Here is a 22,774-nt window from a genome sequence, read left to right on the forward strand (position 1 = left end):
AAATCGAATCCACAATGAAATACCACTTTACACTTGTTAGAATGGCTTTATCAAAAAACAAGAGCTAAGTGTTGGTGAGGATGTGAAGAAAAGAGAGCCCTTGTACACTCTTGATGGGAATGTAAATTGGTGTAACCACTGTGGAAAACAATATGGAGGCTACTAAAAAAATTAAAAATAGAACCATGACTCAGCAATTCCACCTCTGGGTATATATCTGAAAGAATTAAAATCAAGATCTTGTACTAATATTTGCAATCCCATTCATTGCAACATTATTCACAATAGCCAAGACATAAAAACAATTTAAATGTCCATTGATGAATGACATATATATGAGTATTATTCAGCCATGAGAAAGAAGGAAATCCTGACACTTGCCATAAAATGGTTAAACCTGGAGGATGTTATGCTAAGTGAAATAAGCTAGAAGGTTAAATACTACAAGATACCACTTATATGTGGAATCTAACATAGTCAATCTCATAGAAGCATTTAATTGTTGTATCTTCTGCTCTGGCCGGTGTGGCTCAGTTGGTTGGAGTGTTGTTCCATAGATCAAAAGTTTGCATGTTTGATCCCGGTCAGGGCACATACCTAGGTTGCAGGTTTGATCATCAGTCCAGCGTATAAGGGAGGCAACCGATTGATGTTTCTCTCTCACATCAATGTTTTTCTCTCTTTCTCTCAAATCAATAAAAACATATCCTGGTGTGAGGATCAATCAATCAATCAATAATTGTAGTGTCTTTTAATCTAGAAAGTTCTTTATATTAAAGTATTGGCCAGTTATTTCATTGAATGTCTTTTAATTTGGGTTGGTCAGATATTTCCTCATAATTAAATTCAGGTTTTTCCTTTTTTTTTTTTTTTTGCCAAAATACCATAGACTTGATGTATTCTCCTTAGCACATCATATCAGAGACACATAATTTTTATTTGTTCATTAATAGTGATGTTAACCTTCATTATTTCATTTAGGTAGTGTCTGTCAAGTTTCTTTACTGCAAATATAATATTTTTGCCTTTGACATTTGAAAATATTGTTTAAAAAATGTACTGAATGAGGGTAAATTCATAGTCATTCAAGGCACTGTTGCAGGACCATCCACTGTATGTTAGAGTTTTATTTGTTAAAAAAGTCTCATTTCACTCACCCTGTGTGGCTCAGCAATTAAGCATCAGCCAATGAACCAGGAGGCAGAGGTTTGATTCCAGTCAGGGCACATGCCCAGCTCGTTCTCCAGCAGGGGGCCTGCAGGAGGCAGCCGATTAATGATACTCATCATTTCTATCTCTCCTCCTTTCCTTGCTGAAATCAATAAAAATATTTTTTTTGGAAATGTCTCATTTATTGGCTGTTAAATGCCATTTTGAGATGATATCAACTTTCTGTTTCTCTTCAAACTTTTGCCTGAATTTTAGCATCTATTAATGATTCTTATCTGCAAATAGTTATAATTGTGGTATTGGCTGTATGATCATTTTCTGTTTTCTTCATTTCTTCTACAATTATTATAGGAATTCCACTGCCAGGAAGAGTTGTCATTATTTATACCAGTAAAAATGGCACGAATTCTTATTTTAGTCTATGGGTTATAGTATATTACTATAATTCTTTATTTTGTTGCTCGAAAATACCCCAAATTGGCCATTGGGAGACCTTTTAAGTTCAGAGCCCACATTCTTAACCACTACTGTAAGTTCCTTCTCTATAGTTGTACCCGTTTACTTCAGAAAGGCCCCAGGCGATCCTGTTTCAATAGGTTCTTATGTACAGGGGTAATTGGAGGCTTATTTTGGCTTCTGAATATGATACTATGTCCATCTTTAAAAAAAAAAAAAAGCAATTCCTAATCAGTCAAACCCAGGTTCATTTGCCACTCTCTCACAATTTTTGCTACATATGCTTTAATATGGACATTTTTCAACTTCAAAGACTATTCGTGATAAATATCCTATACAGACAGTAGGGATTCAACTGTTTTCAGCACATTGGAGAGAACGAGATGTATTTTCTGGTGTCAGTTAACTTGCTTTTCCAGAGAGCAGGGCAGAAAGCAGCCTGGATGAATGAACACTCATGTGAGCTTCAGAAAGAGAAAACTGCCTCTCAAAATCTGGTGGAGATTAAAACAGAGAAAATGGGATTAAAACAGACAATGGGATTATGACATAGTGATAACAGGATGTGATATGTATTTGAACAAAATGTTATGGAAAACATAAAGAAGGATGAGTTTTATTCCAACTTAAGAGTGGGGTAGGGTGATGGAGAGGAATAGGGCAAGGCGGTGTGTGTGTGTGGGGCATGTTAGATCTTCGAGGTTTACCAAACAAGAACAAATGTTAACCTGAATGTAAACCTGAAGATGTCTGCCAGACAACTCAATTCTTTTTCCAATTGGTCTATATCTTCATTCTTTCGAGACTAAGTTTCTTCTTAGTTTTAAAAGTCCTGAAAACCAGGGGTCAGAGAGGTTTATATTTTTACAACTAATTGCTGAGACATGGAACTGGTGACCTGGAGGTGATAACCTACGAGTGTAATGAGAGTGGGGTATGTGTATATCACTTTGCATTGCAGTGAGAATGGTGAATCAGAGCAAGCCTGGCTTGGGAATGTCTTATGTAATCCCCTGTTGCCTTTGGTTTCCACTCCTCTTGGCAAAAGTAGACCTAACTCCCCCTGTTATCTAACTGGGTTTAGAAAGAGCTCCTGTCATGATGGCCCCTTAGGAGTTATCTAAGCAAGGAAACAGATGATGAATTCCAGGACAGCGATTGCATTTTTGAGCTATAAGCAAATATCAAGAGACAGTGTTTGGAAGGTGATGGTGGTAGTAGTGGGGGTCTCTCACTGAGCTTCATGTAAATAGTTGCCCTTTTTTGATGTAGCTTTTCTCTTTTAGCATGCAATGCAACCGCTGCTGCAATCCCCTTTTCTCTGCTGCTTTTGGCACCTAAGGCATTTGTAGCTTCTGAGCACTAGGAATGAAGCTATTTGGCTCCTAGAGGTTCTCTGCTAAAGTTTTTGATGCCTTGAAATTCTTCAGGCCTGAGGCCTGCCAGAGAGCAGGGCAGAAAGCAGCCGGGATGAATGAATACTCATGTGAGCTTCAGAAAGAGAAAACTGTTTCAAAATCTGGTGGAGATTAGAACAGAAAATGCAGTCAAATGCTCTACCACTAGAGGGAAGGTAGGGGAGGGTGGGGGTAAGGGGGACAAATCAACCAAAGCACTTGTATGCATGCATATAAGCATAACAAATGGACACAGATACCAGGGCGGTGAGGGCATGAGCGGGGGTGGGTGGTGGGTGGGTGGGGGCAATGAGGGGGATAAGGACACATATGTAATACCTTAATCAATAAAGAAACACACACACACACACACACACACACACACACACACACACACACACAAACAACCCAGAGAAAATGCTGTGTGCTTTTATGCATGTAGCATCACAGAGAACTTTTCTTGGTGTGGGTATAAGTTTCCTAATTTATAACTAAATGAAAAGTGAAATTTATGCCCATAAATACTAGGGAAAGGATTGGTGCTGAAAAACTTCTGAAAAGTATTTATCTATTACTAAATGATTTCAATGCTGCTGGCACCTAAAGATAAGGTACTTTTCCCCTTTTATATATCTGAGGAACATAAACACCCAGAAATATGCATAGATATATATAATGGCTTTTCTATGTATAATTTATATTCACATGCATAATTTCTATCCCATCAAAGAGTGTTTGTCTGAATGGCTTATTTGTGATTTGATATGTGTGAAAATTCTTTAAAATATTTTTCAGAGAATTTATTTTCATCCTCTACTATTTGTGTTTTTCCATCTAAATGTATTAGATAAACACAGAGAATTAAATATATATTTGATTTGTGGAACAAAATAATTTACCGACAAAAGTTCTCTCAAATTTTCCATCAAATAGTTTAAAAATTGTCATTTATTTTTAAGTCCTGAGTTGAAGTGCTATGTATATACCCACACACATGTACAAATATACACTAATCTGAAAGATGAGATGGAAATGAGCCTATAAGAGAATAACTCAGAAGTGATAACATTATGACTATCAAAATAGTGTTGTATCTGTGGAGTGGTTTTGCATTTTATTAGTATCACAGGTAATTAATTAATTACCTTTGGGAACTCCTTTTTACTTGGGGAATACATCAAGAGCAAGAGATTGCTTGATTCATGGTTCCTTAGAGAGTTAGACTGTTTGGCCAGAGTTATGGAAAAGGGATTGTGTCACAAGTGAAGTTATGGTTTCAGGACTGCTTCCAAATATTTTTTGCTTTGGTTATAGGGTAAAGAGCTGAGGATTCTTGAAGCAGTCTTTTTGGTCAAACAATTTAACAGCGGTTCTGGTGCCAGTGATTCCATTTCTAAAGGATTTTCCTTTGAAGTGTTTGTTCCTCAATATGTTTTTCCAGCCAAACATATGCCTGTGATTTGAAATCAGCTTAAGAATTTTCTTTCACACTTTATGTGTTCATGTTCAGTTTGCTGGCATTGAAAGATGCAAAATAAACTTGTCTGGCTCCTCAAATCCCTACAGTAATTTTGCCACTAGGGGTAATTCTCAGGAGTGGAGTTTAGTTATCTCTGACTCTAGGTAAGCCCTTGAAAGTTATTTTTTTTTCCAATAAAATTATTTCTGGGAAAGAGTTAAAGAAAAATGTGCTCAAGCTTGCATTTCCCTTGCATCTTCTCCTCTAGAGTTTCTTAGAAAATTATTTTTAATTTCTTAACCCCTGTCTTAGTACTTTAGACAGGGATATAGGTATTATTCTTGACCAGCATTATGTCTGGCTGTTGGCTTGAAATGACTCATTGGATTAGTTCCCCTGGAGAATTCATTGAACATGTAGGAACAAAAGATTGAAAACATTGCAATCTACATGTTTCCTGTCTTGTTCAGGAGAGATGAGACTTGTCTTTGATAAGGCATTGTGTCCATAGGTAAATTGCCTATTATTCTGTTGGTTTTGTGAATGGTTATTGGGATTCTCATTTTGGAGACCAAGGAGAGAGCATTAGCTCTCTGTAGTGGGATCTCTTGAGTAGGAACCAGGGGGAGGTGTATGTTCTACACCTTTGGTTTCAAAAGTAGGACTTAGGTTATCTCTTCTAGAAAACTGGTTTCCAGATCCTGAAGGACCAATTTTGACCAGTAAAGACCTTTCTGAGGCCCTTCTCTCTTGACAACTAAGTATGGAATAGCCTTTAATTTAGTTACATATTGCAATGGACTGAATGTTTGTGTCTCCCCAGAATTCAAAAGTTGAAGACTGAATCCTCAATATGATGTTATTTGGAGGTGGTCTTTGGTAGGCAATTAGGTCATGAGAATGAAGTCCCATAATGGGATTAGTGCCTTTATCAGAAGAGACAGCAGAGAGATGGTCTCTCTCCATCATGTGAAGATTCAGCAAGAAGACAGCTATCTGCAAACCAGACAACGAATCTGCTGGCACCTTGATCATGAACTTCCCAGCCTCTAAGACCAGGAGAACTAAGTATTTATTTTAAGCCACCTAGTCTGTGGTATTTTGTTGTAGCAACCTGAACTAAGACACATAAATTTCAGGTCAATTCAATCCTCAAATAAAAAGTACTAATCAGTCAGAATTTACAGATAAAAAGGAAGATTATGAACCTGGCTAGTGTGGTTTAGTGATTGAGCATCAACCTATGAACCAGGAGGTCACGGTTCAGTTGCTGATCAGGGCACATGCCCGGGTTGCAGGCTTGATCCCCAGTGGGGGGCGTGCAGGAAGCAGCCAATCAATGATTCTCTCTCATCATTGATGTTTCTATCTCTCTCTCCCTCCCCCTTCCTCTCTGAAATCAATAAAAATATTAAAAAAAAGAGACAACATATGAAGCATATACAGATTCTGGTATGTTACTATAGTAATTATAGTCTGAGCTTTGAAAGACTGAGGGTTAGTCCAATCATCATGACTCACCCTGGTAAGTATATTTTTATTTCTATCTATTAATTGCAACAGAGTCACTATGTGACATTATATCATAACAGTAATAAAAATATTGTATTTTATATTTGTACTAGAGGCCCGGTACATGAAATTTGTGCACTAGGGGTGGGGGTCCCTCAGCTCGGATTGTGAAAGGGTGCAGGCCAGACTGAGGGGCCCCACTGGTGCACAATCAGGGCCAGGGAGGGATGCAGGAGGTTGGCCAGCCGGGGAGGGACTGTGGGAGCGCTCCAGGGTGTGTCCGGCCCATCTCGCTCAGTCCTGATCCCTAAGGAAAAAAAAGAGAAAAGAAAGGAGATGTTAATTGAGGTTTAAGGATATGGCCACTCAACAAATGAAATTAAAATTTTTCTTTCTCTATTGATGTCTACTTCTTTATAGTAGAGACTTTGAAGGAAACTAGTTACAGTTTTCTATTTGGAATGAGAAAGTTTTAAGAAAGATGGAGATAGCGAGAGGAGAGAAAGAAGAAAAAGAAAGAGGACAGTATAGTTCCATAACTTCCAGAGAGGACATGCTTGAAGTGACTGTCAGGAAAGGGGAAAAAGGAGATGTTCTGTAGTATTTGAGTAATCAATCTGGTTGTTTTACTTAGGATTGTATCTTTATTTGGGGTGGCCTGGAAGTGGCTATTGGCTGTTATAGGGAGGGAGCTCTCAAATAATTCCTTGGTGTTTCCACTAGTGGTAAAGTGCTCAGAAAAAAAATACACATATTTTTATTGGAAGATGATTTATTAAAAAGCATTTTCATACAAAAGATCTTTTCCCAATTTTACAATTAAAGCCGGGGATAGAACTTGACATGAAGATTTGTGAAAAGGAACTTTACTTGACTTCAAAAGAATGCAATATCTTATCCTTGCTATGATTTAAAGAGATGAGTTCATGTAGTCCAAGGAAATAATTTCTCTAATCTCAGGGGAACAGAATAAGGTAGTGCCCAAACGACATCACAATTATCCTCTTGTATTACTAGCTCACTCCCTGCTCTATGCTTTTTGTCTCAGTGCCTGCAGTGCTGGGAGAAAAAACACAAACCTGTTCAAGTGTGCCAAAGGCCGGTGCCTTTGGAACCCATTCTGAAAGCCAACTAGTTCGATGAATCATTCAATGTCTCTCCACTCAGTCTGCTCACCGCTGTGTTGCCCTGGATCATATCCACATTCCTACCTTTGACTCTAAACCAAAGTCAGGACTTGCTTGTTCCTCTTGGCACATTTTCATATCGTGAGCACATTTTGTGATATGTTCATCTGCACGGCTATCTAAATAAGAGCAGACTTATGGGGAGTGTGGCTGAGAGTTCACTTAAGATCCTTCACAGGCTCCTGCCTGCCTCTTCCAGATTGGCAGCCCCAAATGAGGTTAGTCAGACTGTAATAAATACGGAGTAGTCTGGTCATACATTACACCTGGGAGTGTTGAGTCCTGCTCTGAAATGAATGCCTGGTACTGTTTAGGTGACTTGGGCTTTGAGCTGTGTTGACTTGTCAGGGGGACAAGTCAACAAATTGTAGCTAAATTGTTTGTGGTATATTATTAGGAATGTTAGATAAGGCAGTTCCATGTAACTCATATCATTGTGCATTCTTGGATTGAAAATAAGCCAGTCTCTCAACAGTTTGGAGAGAAAGCCTTAGAACCGGCCCTTTGAACACCACGAGGAATGAAAATGATATGTGGAGACACTTTGAAAAGGACCTCTGTATCCTCTGACTTGCTAATGTAAAAAATATGAAGGATCTAGATGTTTGCTATGAAAATACTATTGGGAACTAAGCCACCATTCCTAATAGCTGAAGATCTTTCTACTATTTCCCGGATGGTTACCTAAGTAATTGAAATCATAACTGCTTTAATTTGATGTGTTCCTCTGTAAGCCATTATGAAACCTGTGACATTCCCAGTCTGCAGTCAATAGCAATATTAAGAAAGGATATAAAAGGATTAATTGTTAGCATTAATGAACATTTAATTAATGCCCATTAAAAAGGAAATGCTTGCCTGGACAAGATTCATTCTCAGATTTTAGAGGGCAAATCTCCAGAGAACCACATGTCAGTTATAAACTAAGCTTAGAAAGTTTTCCAAGGACCAATCATATATTTAATATCTTGAATAAAAGCAATGGTGATTTCATCAGGACTATTGGAGAACACAAAATGATGTGTCATAAGTAATCTTAATCCTTAATTAATAATGAACGGGTAACAGTCAAATGGTTTTGCTTTTATTCAGCTATTATGATATAGTTAGTTACTTGCAACTCACGAACAGAAGTAGAATTTCCAGCCTTAAATTATGAATGACATTGAAATGTTGCTTCATTACTTAATGTTGGATCACTGTTACCCTTTGTCAGCAGCAGAGATAAACTCTGGGTTCCCAAGGAAAAGCAAACATACCCATTATGCAGTGCCATTTTGGATGCAGGTTTTTGCAAATTCTAGTCTTAAATTTTTAAGTGAAGGCGGATATGTCAACTCACATAGTAAGGATTAGTTGTTTGGCTTTACTTTATGGGAATGGAATTTGGTTATCAAGTACATTCTTATAGTTAAAAATTTTATTCCACAACAGAAAGAGATGGATAGGCAGCTTGTGTATTTCACTTGGTATGTATTACTCTTTGGAAGTAGGTCTCTTCAGAGGAGTGACTTCAATTTAGTCGTAAAAAGCAAATGGCCTCCTCTCAAATAACTGGATAATTGACAATCACTGGATACCCCAAAGGACTGTTCATCTTTACATTTATCTTCTTTATGAGAATTTGGATACTTCCAGGTGGAATCTTGTCATAAGAAATTTCTACCATGCTTCTAAATCAAGCTTTCTCAGAAGTTAGGAGTACATGATACTATTTGGAAATGGTCTTACCTTCTCAGCAAGAGAGCCATTGGGACATAAATGAAACTTCAAACTTAACTCAAAGTGTTTATTCTCTCCCTCCTACTCATATAGAATCTATTTTGCAATCAAATATATGATAGAAATTTCATCACCTATCATAACCTCACAACATTGGAATGGGTTGTCAAGGGAGATTGCGGAGAAGTTCAAGAGCTTAGACAACTTAGATGACTTGGATCAATTCCTTAAAAGCAGACAATCTCTAGAGATTCTTTCTTGTGCTATGATGTTAACATTACTCATGAAGCTATTCTTCAGCGATAAGAAAAGTTAACAAAATTAACTAAAATATTATTTTATTGCTCAACAACACTCAGGTTCTCCCTAGCCCTGAAATGTTTTATCCACTTTCCTGATTATTCTGTTTCTGGATTGTGTTAAGTGGAACTGCTATTCCCATTGCTGAATTCCCTGCTGGTACCCTGGTTTCAGACAATGACATACGCCAGAGTGTTCTATCTAATATTGTAAAAAAAAAACCAAAAAAACTTTTTTGGAAGGGAGGTTCAGAGTGGAAAGGAAAGTGAGCCAAAAAAGGTGTAAGTTTTTCTAATTGAAAATGTAATGCATATAGACTTCTAAAAGATAAAAAAAAGTATGTGCTCGCTTCGGCAGCACATATACTAAAATTGGAACGATACAGAGAAGATTAGCATGGCCCCTGCACAAGGATGACACGCAAATTCATGAAGCGTTCCATATTTTTTAAAAAAAGAAAAAAAAAAGATAAAAAAGTATGAATAAGAAAACAACTCTCACTTCTAAGACTTGTGCATAACTAGATTTCTATTAGACAAAATTATTTGAAATATATGGACAATCTCTCACTTAGCTCAAATTATGAATTACGTATATATTTTAACCTAGGTATGGCCACTTCCATTGGGTGGCCCTGGGAACATAGAATATGCTTTTTCCTCTACTAATACTTAAGTTGCCCTTCTTTCTGTTATCTTCTTTCTTCACTTTCTACCTAAAGTCACAGACTTAATTGTTGCAATTATCCCTGCCCAAGCCTGCTTCTGCCTGGCGTGGCAGGTAGGGACTATTAGCTGGTGCACTGGAGCAGAGTCTGTGGAAGCAGAATTGGTGGAGTGGAGAGGCAATGAGAAGAGAGGGGCACAACTGCTCTAGATACTCCTTTCCACTCTTAGATCCCATTTTAGCCGTGTTTTCAGTTAGTGCCTCTAGTGAACGTCTCACAGATCTACATTTTTATTTCTAATCTCTCTGAAACTTTCTGTTGTCCTAAATATCCAAGCTCCTGAAACATGATATACAGTATTTCCCTTGCTAGCCCCTGATTTTCCTTTTAACTTCTACTTGTGTTACTAGTAGTACAGTCAAATTAGTTACTGGCTTTGAAGTCTGAAGCCATTTTCATTGGCCCTTTTCTCTTGCTTATCCACATCCAAAGAGTTCTTAAATCAGATAGATTCTTTTTTTAAAAAAAATTAAATTCTTTATTGTTTAAAGTATTACATAAGCACCCCCCCCCCCTTGACCATTCCCCAGCCATCCCCACCCCCCAGCACATGCCCTCACCCCAACCCCACCCCCCGTCTGTGTCCATTGGTTTTGCTCATATGCATGCATACAAGTCCTTTGGTTGATCTCTTACCCCCTCACCCCCCGCCTTTCCTCATAGGTTGGACAGTGTGTTAAATGCTTCTATGATTCTGGTTCTATTTTTGTACATCTGTTTATGTTGTTCGTTATATTCCACAAACGATTCTTATTTATCAACATTTCTTTAATTTGCTTCCTTCTTTCTAATCCTGTTGTGACACCCCAAATTTGAGTCCTTACTTTATTTTCCAATAGAGTTCTAATTGGTCTCCCTAATTCTAGTTTCTCTTCCAGGTGTGGGGAATGTCCAGCCTGTGGGCCATATAAGGTCCACAAAGTCATTTGGTCTGGCCCTGCCAAGGCATTAGGGTGAATTAATGAAATGTTTGACCAAATATGGCAGGCTAATTTTCAAGTTGATAATTTTGTATGGCCCGCAAATGATGTTATAAATATCCAAATGGCCCTTGGCAGAAAAGAGGTTTCCCAAATGGTCTAAGACATTGCTTGTCCTAGGCAGAGAAGTGATAAACTCCAGTAAGAATTAGGCAAATTCCTCTACTTGGGAGAATTTGTGATACCAAAGGCTCCCCTTCTCACTGGAGCTGTGGGACAATAATGTGTTTACCTCCCATTTACTGTGATTCTTTGCTCTGTAGGAACTGACTCCTCTCCCCAACTCCTTGATTTGGCTCACCCTAATGCTACAATAAAGGACTTTTAGCAGGTTAAGATAAAAACAATATATTGATTAAAATAATGCTTTCTCTCTTAAAATCTAAATTTGACCAATAACATTTTTCTGGTTGTTATCAATCAACATTGTTAGCATTAAATCAGCTGTCTGTTACCGTTGTTCAGGCAACTTGTTTCATTGATTTTAGCACTGATTCTCTTGCTATGGAAAATAGAAATCATCACTGAGAAATATGGTGTTTCTTCTATGAGTCCTCCTAATGTCAGCCTCAGGCTATGAGATGTGGGCAGAGAAGCGCTCTTCCAGCAGAGGCGTCTTCCTCCTGCTGTGCCTGAGTTTCACACCTCACCAGCCCTCCACTCTCATCAAGCAGACACTTCTAGAGAAGGCCCACTAAGTATACAGTGTGGTACCTGACTCTTAGGTTGGTGAGTCAATCTCCTTGCTTTTTTTTTTTTCTTTTATAACTGAAGACTCCACATAAGTGATTACAGTTAGGTAGTTGTTTTAATCTCCATGGAAACATGTATTTTGCTAATACCAGGGCATTCTTTTTTTCTTTCTTCTTCTTTCATTTCTTTTTTTTTTTTTAGAACAATATTACCTTCAGGAGTCATATTTATGATGACTAATTTAACACAGACCCTTGTTTACTTAGGACAGGTTTAGATACTATTGAAATCTGGTCGGTATTAGGTATGATACCTGTTAGTTTCAATGAATGAAAGAAAACAAAGTGAATTTTTTTGAGGGTCACAAAATATGTATGCCTTATGCATTTGGATAAATGGAAGTCAGCATTGGTTTAAAATTAGGCAAGTTACTTAATGCATTTCTGGGCTTCAGGCTCCCCCAATCCCCTAGCTGGGTTGATCAGGTATTTGAAGGTAAGTGATCCTGACACTTGTGGAAAGAATGTCTTGCTTACATTGTCCATGTGTCCCAGAGCCTTCCCACCTTGCTTTAGCAAGGCAGCCATCCCTCTGGTTTCTTCCTTAAAAAAATCTTAGCAACAGAAACTCCCTCTTTGTAACTGCTTTTCATCTTTAAGAGATGATGTAATCCTGAGGAAGGCTTTGTTGTTCTGTTAGTGAGAGTTGGGGCAAGGAAGATCTATAGAGAGATGTCCATGCATGATCCTCACAATCACGTGACTGATGGAATGAAGAGCACACAGCCTTGTCCTTGGAAAAGAAGGGGAAGTAGTCCTGCACCTTGGATCTCTTACCAAAGAGTGCATGGCTATCCTGGAACTATAGCAAGTCCGCTGGGTTTGCAGCCACGACTCATTCAAGTCCGTAATGTGCTGTTGACCAGCTCAGTGATTTGGGTCAAGTCACCAAGTTGCCTTAAGTTGCAAGGTCATTACTGTTGTTATTATTATTATTATTATTATTATATTTTACCATTAACCATCTCAAGGTTGTGAGAATTAGATGAGACCAGGCATAAAAGGGAGATGCAAATGGAAGTGGTTATTATGATTACTACAAGTTCTTTATAACTTTAATTGATTTTTTTTATCTTAAGATATCTTTATTTTGCTGGTGGTAGCAGAAATAGTTTAGTAGATAAGTGGGCCTTCAATTACAGTTTTTACTTGGGACTAACCCAAACCTAAATCCCTGCAATATATCTCTACACTACAGGCATTAGAAAATATATAAAAAAAATCCTACCAGTAAACCACAGCATCCCTGGCATGCACAACCCCTGGTCTGCCAAATCTGGACTTATCTGAATAGCATTTATTTTAGACTTAAAGATTAGATGAATCTAAACAAAAAAACAACAACAAAAAAAATAGAATCCTTTCAATTGGAGCCTATGATGAATGTTTTTTATTTTATTATTTTCTTTTTCAAGTTATGTCTAAAAAGAGGCAAGTGGAACTTAATAAAGCTTCCCACTTTTGCTCAATAACTTAGCTACTGGTCCAGGTCTGTGACTATAATCTTTAATTGATGGATGCTTGGTTTCCATCTATCAGTAGCTTGTCTAAGGGAAATTATATTTAGGAACAATTATCTAAGAGACATGTTCCCTGCCTACCCACTTGGGTATTTTATCTTTGGATTTAGTTAGATGACTAAAGGCATATGCTACTTTAGCTTCTAAAGAATGAACGCCCTTCCCTGAACAGTACTAATACATTATGTCCTCAGCTACTTTTAAAAATTGTTACAAGAAAAGGCGTACGGAACCAAGGTTTTATTTTAGTTAAAATGCTCCTGAGGATATTGTCCAGGTTAGTTTCCCCAATAGTGTATAAAGTCACACATGAGAGATTTCAATCACAGGAAAAGCTTTGTCTTTCCCCAGGTACCCTTTTAAACAATGAGACCTATATAATTGCTTGGTGTGCTTGCTTGTCATTCTAGTTTTGAGAAGCTTGGAGCAAAAGTATGGCATTAATGTTTTATTTTTTTGTTAATCTTTACCTGCGGATATTTTTCCCATTGATTTTTTAGAGAGAGTGGAAGGGAGAGAGAGAGGGAGGGTGTGAGGGAGGAAGAAAGAGAGAGGGAGAGAGAAAAAGAAAGAGAGAGAGAGAGAGAGAGAGAGAGAGAGAGAGAGAGAGAGAGAGAGACATTGAAACATTGATGTGAGCAATACACATTGATTGGTTGCCTCTTGCACACGCCCGACCATGCTGGAAATTGAACCTGCAACCCAGGTATGTGTCCTTGACCAGGACTCAAACCAGAGACCCTTTGGTGCATGGGTTAATGCTCTAACCACTGAACACACTGGCTGGGGAGGCATGAAAGTTTACTTTAATAGTAGTCTATTTACATGTTTTTAACCTTGCTAGATTGTTATTCACATTTTAAAAAATTCTTTATTGTTTAAAGTATTACATATCTCTCTCCCCCTCCCCCCCCCATTGACCTCTTCCCGCCCACTCCCATCCCCCGGCGCATGCCCTCACCCTCCTAGTGTCTGTGTCCATTGGTTATGCTTATATGCATACATACAAGTCCTTTACTTGATCTTTTACAATCCCCCCAAAGCACCCCCCCCGCCACGCCCCCCTCTGAGGTTTGACGGTCTGTTCGATGCTTCTCTATCTCTGGATTTATTTTTGTATATCAGTTTATGTTGTTCATTATATTCCACAAATGAGTGAGAGCATGTGATATTTATCTTTCTCTGATTGGCTTATTTCACTTAGCATAATGCTTTCCATGTCCATTCATGCTGCTCTTTTGAATGGTAAGAGTTCTTTCTTTTTTACAGCAGCGTAATACAGTATTCCATTATGTAGATGTACCACTATTTTTAAATCCACTCATCTGCTGATGAGCGCTTAGGCTGTTCCCAAATCTTAGCTATGGTGAATTGTGCTGCTATGAACATAGGGGTGCATATATCCTTTCTGATTGGTGTTTCTGATTTATTGGGATATATTCCTAGAAGTGGGATCATTGAGTCAAATGGGAGTTCCATTTTTAATTTTTTGAGGAAACTCCATACTGTTCTCCACAGTGGCTGCACCAGTCTGCATTCCCACCAGCAGTGCAAGAGCGTTCCTTTTTCTCTGCATACTCACCAACACTTGTTGTTTGTTGATTTGTTGATGATAGCCATTCTGACAGATGTGAGATAGTATCTCATTGTTGTTTTAATTTGCATCTCTTGGATGATTAGTGACTTTGAGCATGTTTTCATATGTCTCTTGGCCTTCTGTATGTCCACTTTCAAAAAGTGTCTATTTAGGTCCTTTGCTCATTTTTTGATTGGATTGTTTGTCTTCCTTTTGTTAAAATGTATGAGTTCCCTGTAAATGTTGGAGATTAAATCCTTATCGGATATGACATTGGCGAATATGTTCTCCCATACAGTGGGCTTTCTTGTTGTTTTGTTGATGGTTTCTTTTGCTGTGCAGAAGCTTTTTATTTTGATGTAGTCCTATTTGTTTGTTTTATCCTTAGTTTCCATTGCCCTGGGAGCTGTATTGGTAAAGATATTGTTACAACATACGTCTGATATTTTGGTGCCTGTGGATTCTTCTAAGATTTTTATGGTTTCCTGACTTATGTTTAAGTTCTTTGTCCATTTTGAGTTTATTTTTGTGTATGATGTAAGTTGGTGGTCTAGTTACATTTTTTTGCATGTATCTGTCCAATTTTCCCAACATCATTTATTGAAAATACTGTCTTGACTCTATTGTATGCTCTTGCCTTCTTTGTCAAATGTTATTCAAATTTTTGTTGTTGTAAGCTATGCTATTTCAAATGATTTTTGGAAAGAAGCATGCTTATAAAGAGAAATAAAATAGTAGCTATTAATAATAATAGGACTTAAAGAAGAAAAGGAGAAGAGGAAAAGGGAAAAGGACCATCATCCTTATTACCATTATCATAGGTGCTATAATTCCTTTAAAAAAATATATTTGTATTGATATAAGAGAGGAAGGAGAGGAAGAGAGAGATAAAAACATCAATGATGAGAGAGAATAATTGATGGGCTGCCTCCTGCATGCCCCCTACTGGGGATTGAGCCTGTAACCTGGGCATGTGCCCTTGACCAGAATCAAACATGGCACCCTTCAGTCTGCAGGCCGATGCTCTATCCACTGAGCCAAATCAGCTAGGGCTAAAATTAGTTTTAATGTAGGAAAAGAAATTAATAGTTATTTTTACTTGTATTAAAATGTTTTTTAAAAATTATAAAACATTTTAAACATCATAGAAATATATAGGAAAATATAACATGCACCAATGTGCCCACCACCCAAATTTCATAAATATTAATATTTCCCATATTTTCTTTAGGTATACATTTTAAAGTGATAAAAGGTATAGATATAACCAAATCCCTCCTTTTAGCCTTCCTATTTCTTGTCTTCTTTTCTATCTGGGCACTTAAATATTACTGCGTGTATCAGTCTGCAATTCGTTTCTTTTCTTCCAATAAGGTTTTTAACTTTTTTCCCATGTAAATCAACTTACATTAATTGCTAAAGTCTTTTGTATGATTACACCACAATGTATTTATTTTCTTTACTGGGAACATTTAGGTTTTTTCCAATTTTCCTTCTATGGCAAACAATGCTGCCTTGCTCATGTTTCTATGTACACAAGTGAGAGAGTTTCTGTAGGGTATGTGCTTAGGAGGTGAATTGCTGAGTCATAGGTCTTCATTAATTAATCGATTTATCCAGCAAATAATCCAGTGCCTACTATGGACCACATTCCTTTCTAGGCAATTGAAGGTGCTGCGTTGAATAAGATGGTCAAAATTCTTGTTTTCATGAAGCTTATAATCTGAGGTTGCAGTGGGTGAAAAGATAGACAATAAACACAATAAATCAACAAAATACAGGTATGTTAGATAGTGACAAATGCTCTGGAGAAATACAAACAGAGCAGGTGATAAGAAGTATATATGTGAAGTTTGCAACTTTATATAAGATGGCAAAGGTGATCTCATTATGGTTTTAATTTTCAGATCTCATACCATGAGTAATGAGGAGCAGCCTTTCATATGTTTAAAACTTAAAGAATTCTTGTATTACCCATTGTTGATTTAAATCCTTTAAATTAAAATGCTCCTTAAATATGTACAAGTAAAAACTAGGCATAAACTTATGCTTAGCTGTTCTAGCTTGTAGTTCTTATCAAAACAAATGTACAAATTACCTACAAGAAACTTTAAATTATCCTAAGTAATTTAATGTGGTACGCAATGTTAGCGACTATGGCTTAGGTCCTCTTGGGTTTGGTCTGCCTTTCCCACTGGGCGCCATGAGATGATGCAATCCTCTCACCACTCTTTTCTCTCTGAAGCACCGAAACACCTTTGTTCCTCCGGCTACTGTAAAGTCACCTGGCCCACACTTCGTGCAAAGCCTCATTTACCTCTTACGTCTACCTCTGTTCAGTACTAATTAGCTGGAGACAATTAAAGTGAGACTACTTGGCACCGATCTGGTTGCAAACACCAAGACAAACAGGATCTGTGGGGCTGGCATTTGATTTTCAGGTGGTCTCCCAGATAAATCAGAATATGCTTACTGTACATTATCAGTGAAATCAATACCTCAAGTTAATAAATTCTCAATAATATATTCCAACTGAGAATATGCAGATCTCTCCAAATGGAACACTAACATGAAATAAAATGATTTTTTTTTGGAGTATATAGTTACCCAGATGAGGCACATGTACAGGGGTGGGCAAAACTAGGTTCATAGTTGTAATACAAATAAATACTACAATAATTAATAAAGAATAAAAGAATAAACTCCATGTTTAATATTTGGAATCTTTACCCTTGGTTTGCCTAGTTTGGAATTGTACCCTGTGTGAAGGTCAAATGGGCTCCCCTTTGTTCTAGAAGACTAGCAAAATTTGCTGTGCTGTCCTTCATTCCATGATTCTCACCTCATTACAAGACTTTCTTGTGTTTTCCTTTCCTCCAAGGTCCAGCTGTGCAACAATAGTCCATTTTATTTTATTTTATACTAGAGGCCCGGTGCACGAATGCGTGCACAGGTGGGGTCTAGCCAGCCTGCCCTGATAGGGGTGGCAGGGGGGCAATTGGGGGCCAGGTTGGCCAGGGGGTGGGGTTGTGGGAGGTTGGCTGGCCGCAGTGCGTGTCATAGTGACTGGTCATTTTGGTCATTCCGGTCGCTTGGCTTTTATATATATATATAGATGTTTTGCTGAAACTCTTATATCTACTTGTTTGTGCTTTTGTCATGTGGATGACATATTCAGTGGAAAGATGACTTAAGATCATCAGTTTCTTTCATTCCTGATTGCTGGTAGATTTGGATGTGGATTCCTAGGGGTTAAGGGCTAATGCAACTGCCCATCTGAATAGGAATCAACATTTTTGTTTCATTATTCAGGACTTGAATAATCAAATATTCTTTTTTCCAAGTCAGGTTCATTATATAGATACTGAGAGCAGACTTTATAGTAATACATATTAATAGTGTTGATAGAAATAGCTTTATTGGGAATATATTACTTGCCTATTAAATGTTAATACAACTAAAAATTAGCACAATTAGGGAATTTTGCTCAAATAAAGATGAGAAGTTTTACATTGAATGTATATGAGTGTGTGTGTGTGTGCATGTGTGTGTCTGTGCTCATGTACATGTGTATGTATATGGTTGAATCATGTGAAATTTCAGCTTCTATAGGTCAAAATGGACAAATATAAGCACTATCATATGGCTCATTTGTGTATTTATATATACTTCAGATTTCAGCTGCCTTTCCAAAGCAGTAACAAAGATTTTAATGTCTAGTTTTCTTTGCTTAAAAAACAAGCATCAATGCAGTCCACCTGGGTCCTAAAACAAAATTTCTTTACATAAAATATTTTAATCTTGGGAGGCAAGGTGGGCAATACACTGCAATCCAAATGTCCTAACTTACAGAAACCTGGGGTGCCTTTGTCCTTCATGTAGCTAAACTCCTCCAGGGCTCAGGGTTCGCTTAGCCATATAGGTGGCAATCACCATTCTAGCCCGCAGTGAAGGTGCTTTCCTCTGAACAGTGATTTGTCCTTTGCTACATAGATCAGTAAATAATTCTGTATTGCCTCCTTTCTAAATACATTGTAAACTCCTTGGGAACTCTTTGACTCTCTGACCACATGGTATTTGTTGATTTGTCTGAGCATGTGATTTGAAGAGCATTCTGAATAGGTTTTAATAATTTAAGTTGGTGGAGTAAGAAGGACATACTTTCAGAGGAGTAGGAATGTTGCATCTTGGGCAATCAATCAAGAATCGTCCTGCTTTCAAGGAATTTACAGTCTCCTTTGGGAGACAAGGCAGAAACTCAGAAAGGGTTTAGTGAGGCAAACTCATCTGTATTTTAGATTCTCTTAACTGTTTTATTCCAGGCTAACGGGTCTGTGTTGGCTAAATGAGCACAGAGATCTTCACCTATTGATTTTAGTATGACAGCGACATGCCTTTGGGTGATAAATAATTAAAGTCATCCAGTTACCTGGTTTGTGCACTTATATTGATAACAGGGTGGCATTTTCCTCAATGGACTAATTTGAAGACATATGTGAATAACCTATAAGTATACAAATCAGATTTTTGTCCACCAACACCATCTTCACTAAAAATGCCCCCATATCTCAAAAGTCAATGACACTTTTTATCACAGCTCAGAAAAGACCTTCAGGTAATTAATGACAGCGCCGCAGGCAACGACTTTTCCCCCTTTCGTGTCTTCTATTTTTGTAAGAGAAGTCAGTGCCCTAAAGGAGAAGAAAGAAAATGGTTCACAATCAATGCGCATGGACCAGACACCTAATCCGAACGTAACCAAAAAAGTCAATATTTACGTGTACCTTATCAGGGTGGAAATGTCAAGCCGAGGGAGAGACACAAACAAATTTCCAACTGATTTCTCCTTCCGATGCTCTGGTGTTCAAAGCTGTGGCAGAGTTTGAACATCAGATAAGACAAAACGACCTTTGGGGAAAAAAGTGACAGCACTTGCAGCTGTGGAGACGGTTTATGAGAGGCAAATGGTCGCAGGAGATGCATGCTCATCTTTCCTAGCCCGTCTCCTTGGTCACCTTCCCTCCTGTGTGATGCTGGCACTTGCTTATTACCCCCAGCAGGCAGCCTTGAAGATACAGCAGCTTGCTGAATTAAATCATAATTTGTTGCCACCCAAGACAATTTACACAAATTGTTTGCATCCTAAATCTGCCATGGCTGGGTGTAGACACATCAAGCATGACTAGATGGGCTGGGGGTCTGCAGGACAGGAGTTCCACTGAAGCTATGGCCAGTTAATGTGTAGAACAGAGGTTCCCAGATATTTCAGAACCTCAGAACCCTTTCAGAATCCCATCTAACACCACAGGACGCCAGCTGACCTCACCCATGTAATTGCTGTTGAAAGTTGTATTTTGTTAAAAAACAACAACAACAAGGTTACATTGAAAAAAAAACACCTGTAATGATACTCACATTTAATGAGATGGTTGAACTTGTCTGTCATCATTGAAACATTCGGTTATGGTAAGGTGACCAGATTTTAACTTTGGTAAAGCAGGACACCATTGACGGGGGGGGGGGGGGGGGAGGGGTTTTTTTTTTTTTTTTTTAATATATTTTATTGATTTTTTACAGAGAGGAAGAGAGAGGGATAGAGAGTTAGAAACATCGATGAGAGAGAAACATCGATCAGCTGCCTCTTGCACACCCCCTACTGGGGATGTGCCCGCAACCAAGGTACATGCCCTTGACCTGGAATCGAACCTGAGACCCTTGAGTCTGCAGGCCGACGCTCTATCCACTGAGCAAAACCGGTTTCGGCCCGGGGGGGTGGGGGTGTTCTTGATTAAAAATTTGGTCTATATTGTAATCGCTTTTGGTTTTTTTAATAAAAGGAAATTCACCTCTTAGATCATCGTTGAATTTGCATCCTCTTTTCTTACTCATTATGTTAAAAATCTAAAAAAAAAATTTAAAATTATATTATAAATTATTATATACATATTGCTTAAAAACACAGTAAGTAGGTACATAATTACATGAACATATTTTATTGTTAGTTTATAAATTAAATTAATTTGATTGTTATAAAGTAACTATATTTTAAAAATTATTTTAATCCTATATTTCTTTCTAAATAATAACAATACTAACTTGTATTATTTTTCCTCTGAATTTGCCGTAACATAAGTCGTAAGTGTCACTTTCAAGGCCGGCGCTAGACTTTTTGCCGCCACTATAAAATATAAATAATACGAGTACTGTCTGCTAATTCAAGAAAATTTATGTATTTATGAAATAAATAAATAATACTTACCTAAATTATCTGAATAGCTGATTTGTAATGACATCACTTGTTTAACTAACTTACTAGCACGCAGTACGATGTGTATCGTCTGAGAGACAGTTACAAAATGTTTTCGTCGTTGCCAATCCCAAAAAATGCCATTGTTCATTAAGTCCAAACAATGGTGGTCGAATTCTAACAACTGATCAACAATGCGAACTTTGATAAGCAGTTATCGATAATCAGTTCTCAACAATTATTTGTTATTATTAAAGTTTAACATTATAAAATTAACAAAAATAATATAAAACTCATATCCTGGCTAAATAGCCACATGGCCACCGAAAACCGTATATTCCCTTCCTGTTCTTCCGCCGTTCCCTAGCTCGTCGTGCATTCTTTCCAAAAATTGGGACTTTTTTAAAACACTGCGGGACGCGGGACAAATTGTTAAAAATCGGGACTGTCCCGCCAAAAGCGGGACGTCTGGTCACCTTAGGTTATGGAAAAAAGGAAACAGTGTAAGAAAGAAAGATGGTGACTTACATGCTAAATAGGCATTGTTCTGAACTGACTTTTTAAGGAGTTGTGGGTGGGCTTGGCATTTCATGGAACGTGAAGATCTGGAAATTGCTGGTAGAGATAACATGATTTCATCTAGAAATCCAACTGGAAGGGATCTGTGTGAACTAGATTCACAGAGCAATGAGGCCTGAGGGTTCACCGAGGCAGAGGGACCAATCATTCCTAACTAACCGTTCATATGACAAGGTGCTTGTTACACGTACAGATTCCCGTGACCTTTCCCCTGAAGATTCTGATTCAGGGAGACGGTGGTGGGGCCTGGGAACCTGTATTTTAAAAAAAGAGTGCAGGGCGATTTTCCCATCAGATTTGGAAACGTGGCTCTCTATCGCACCGTCCAAAATGTAGGTTACAGAGCACATTCTCAGTGGTGGGATGAATGAATGAAAGAAAGGGGAGTGAGCATGCCTGAAAGGCAGCCTCAGCCCTTCCCTGTGCTGCATGCGTAGTGTTTCGGGGCTCCTGGCCTGGCACAGCCAACTCTCAGTCATGGGAGGAGTGACCTTCCAAAGCAGCTGATAGAGGTTAGGTTTTTGAATGTCACATGGAATAATACTCCTCCCCAATTGTCCTTTGTTGGAATGTCATGGTGACATACTCACAAAAAGACTATGTCCTAAAAAAGGAATGCATGCTAAGTTCTATAAACAGAAATAAATTAAGTCTCCACTAGGAAGAATTCTTTTTTGTGTGTTTCCTGCCATAATAGGTCCCCCCAGGGACCACTCCTCTTCTTTAGCCTGTTCGTAAAGGCACAGAGGAGACGTGGTGTTGAGAGCAGCATTCTGACCGCCATGTGGACATGGCAGCTAATAATTTCTGTACTATCCCAAAGCAACCTCGTTCTTCCTGTTCCGAAACTGTATGTCACATTAACGTTGCTATGGTCCCCAGGGGAATCATTTTGTAAGCTCTCCCTCCACACAGTTTATAATACCTTGTTACAATAAAAGCCTCAGAGATACAGGGGCTGAGGGAATGGCCTGGAAGTGAGAGAAGGAAGGTGGAACCTGTGCTTTTATTCCATGGTGAGGTCCTCTGGTGGAGCTGGGGCACATGGCAGGTTATGGGACTGGCCTAGAAAGACCCAGTCATCCTTTTTGTTCAGTTTCTGTATCTGCCTCTCATCTTTATGAGGCTAATTTTTACTCAGGAGAGGATAGACAACACAGGACAAAAAGACCTCCAGGGAATTTGTTGAA

At 38.2% G+C, this 22,774-nt stretch overlaps 1 non-coding gene across 1 annotated transcript; it reads left to right on the forward strand.

Annotated features, from left to right (window-relative positions):
• The first annotated feature begins 9,544 nt into the window (after positions 1-9,544).
• Positions 9,545-9,651, forward strand: LOC114235010 (U6 spliceosomal RNA). Its single transcript, XR_003621193.2, has one exon. It is a non-coding gene; the product is annotated as a U6 spliceosomal RNA (small nuclear RNA).
• The last annotated feature ends 13,123 nt before the right edge of the window (positions 9,652-22,774 follow it).

The sequence above is a fragment of the Eptesicus fuscus genome, chromosome 14 (assembly GCF_027574615.1).
Source record: "Eptesicus fuscus isolate TK198812 chromosome 14, DD_ASM_mEF_20220401, whole genome shotgun sequence".
Lineage (NCBI taxonomy): Eukaryota > Metazoa > Chordata > Mammalia > Chiroptera > Vespertilionidae > Eptesicus > Eptesicus fuscus.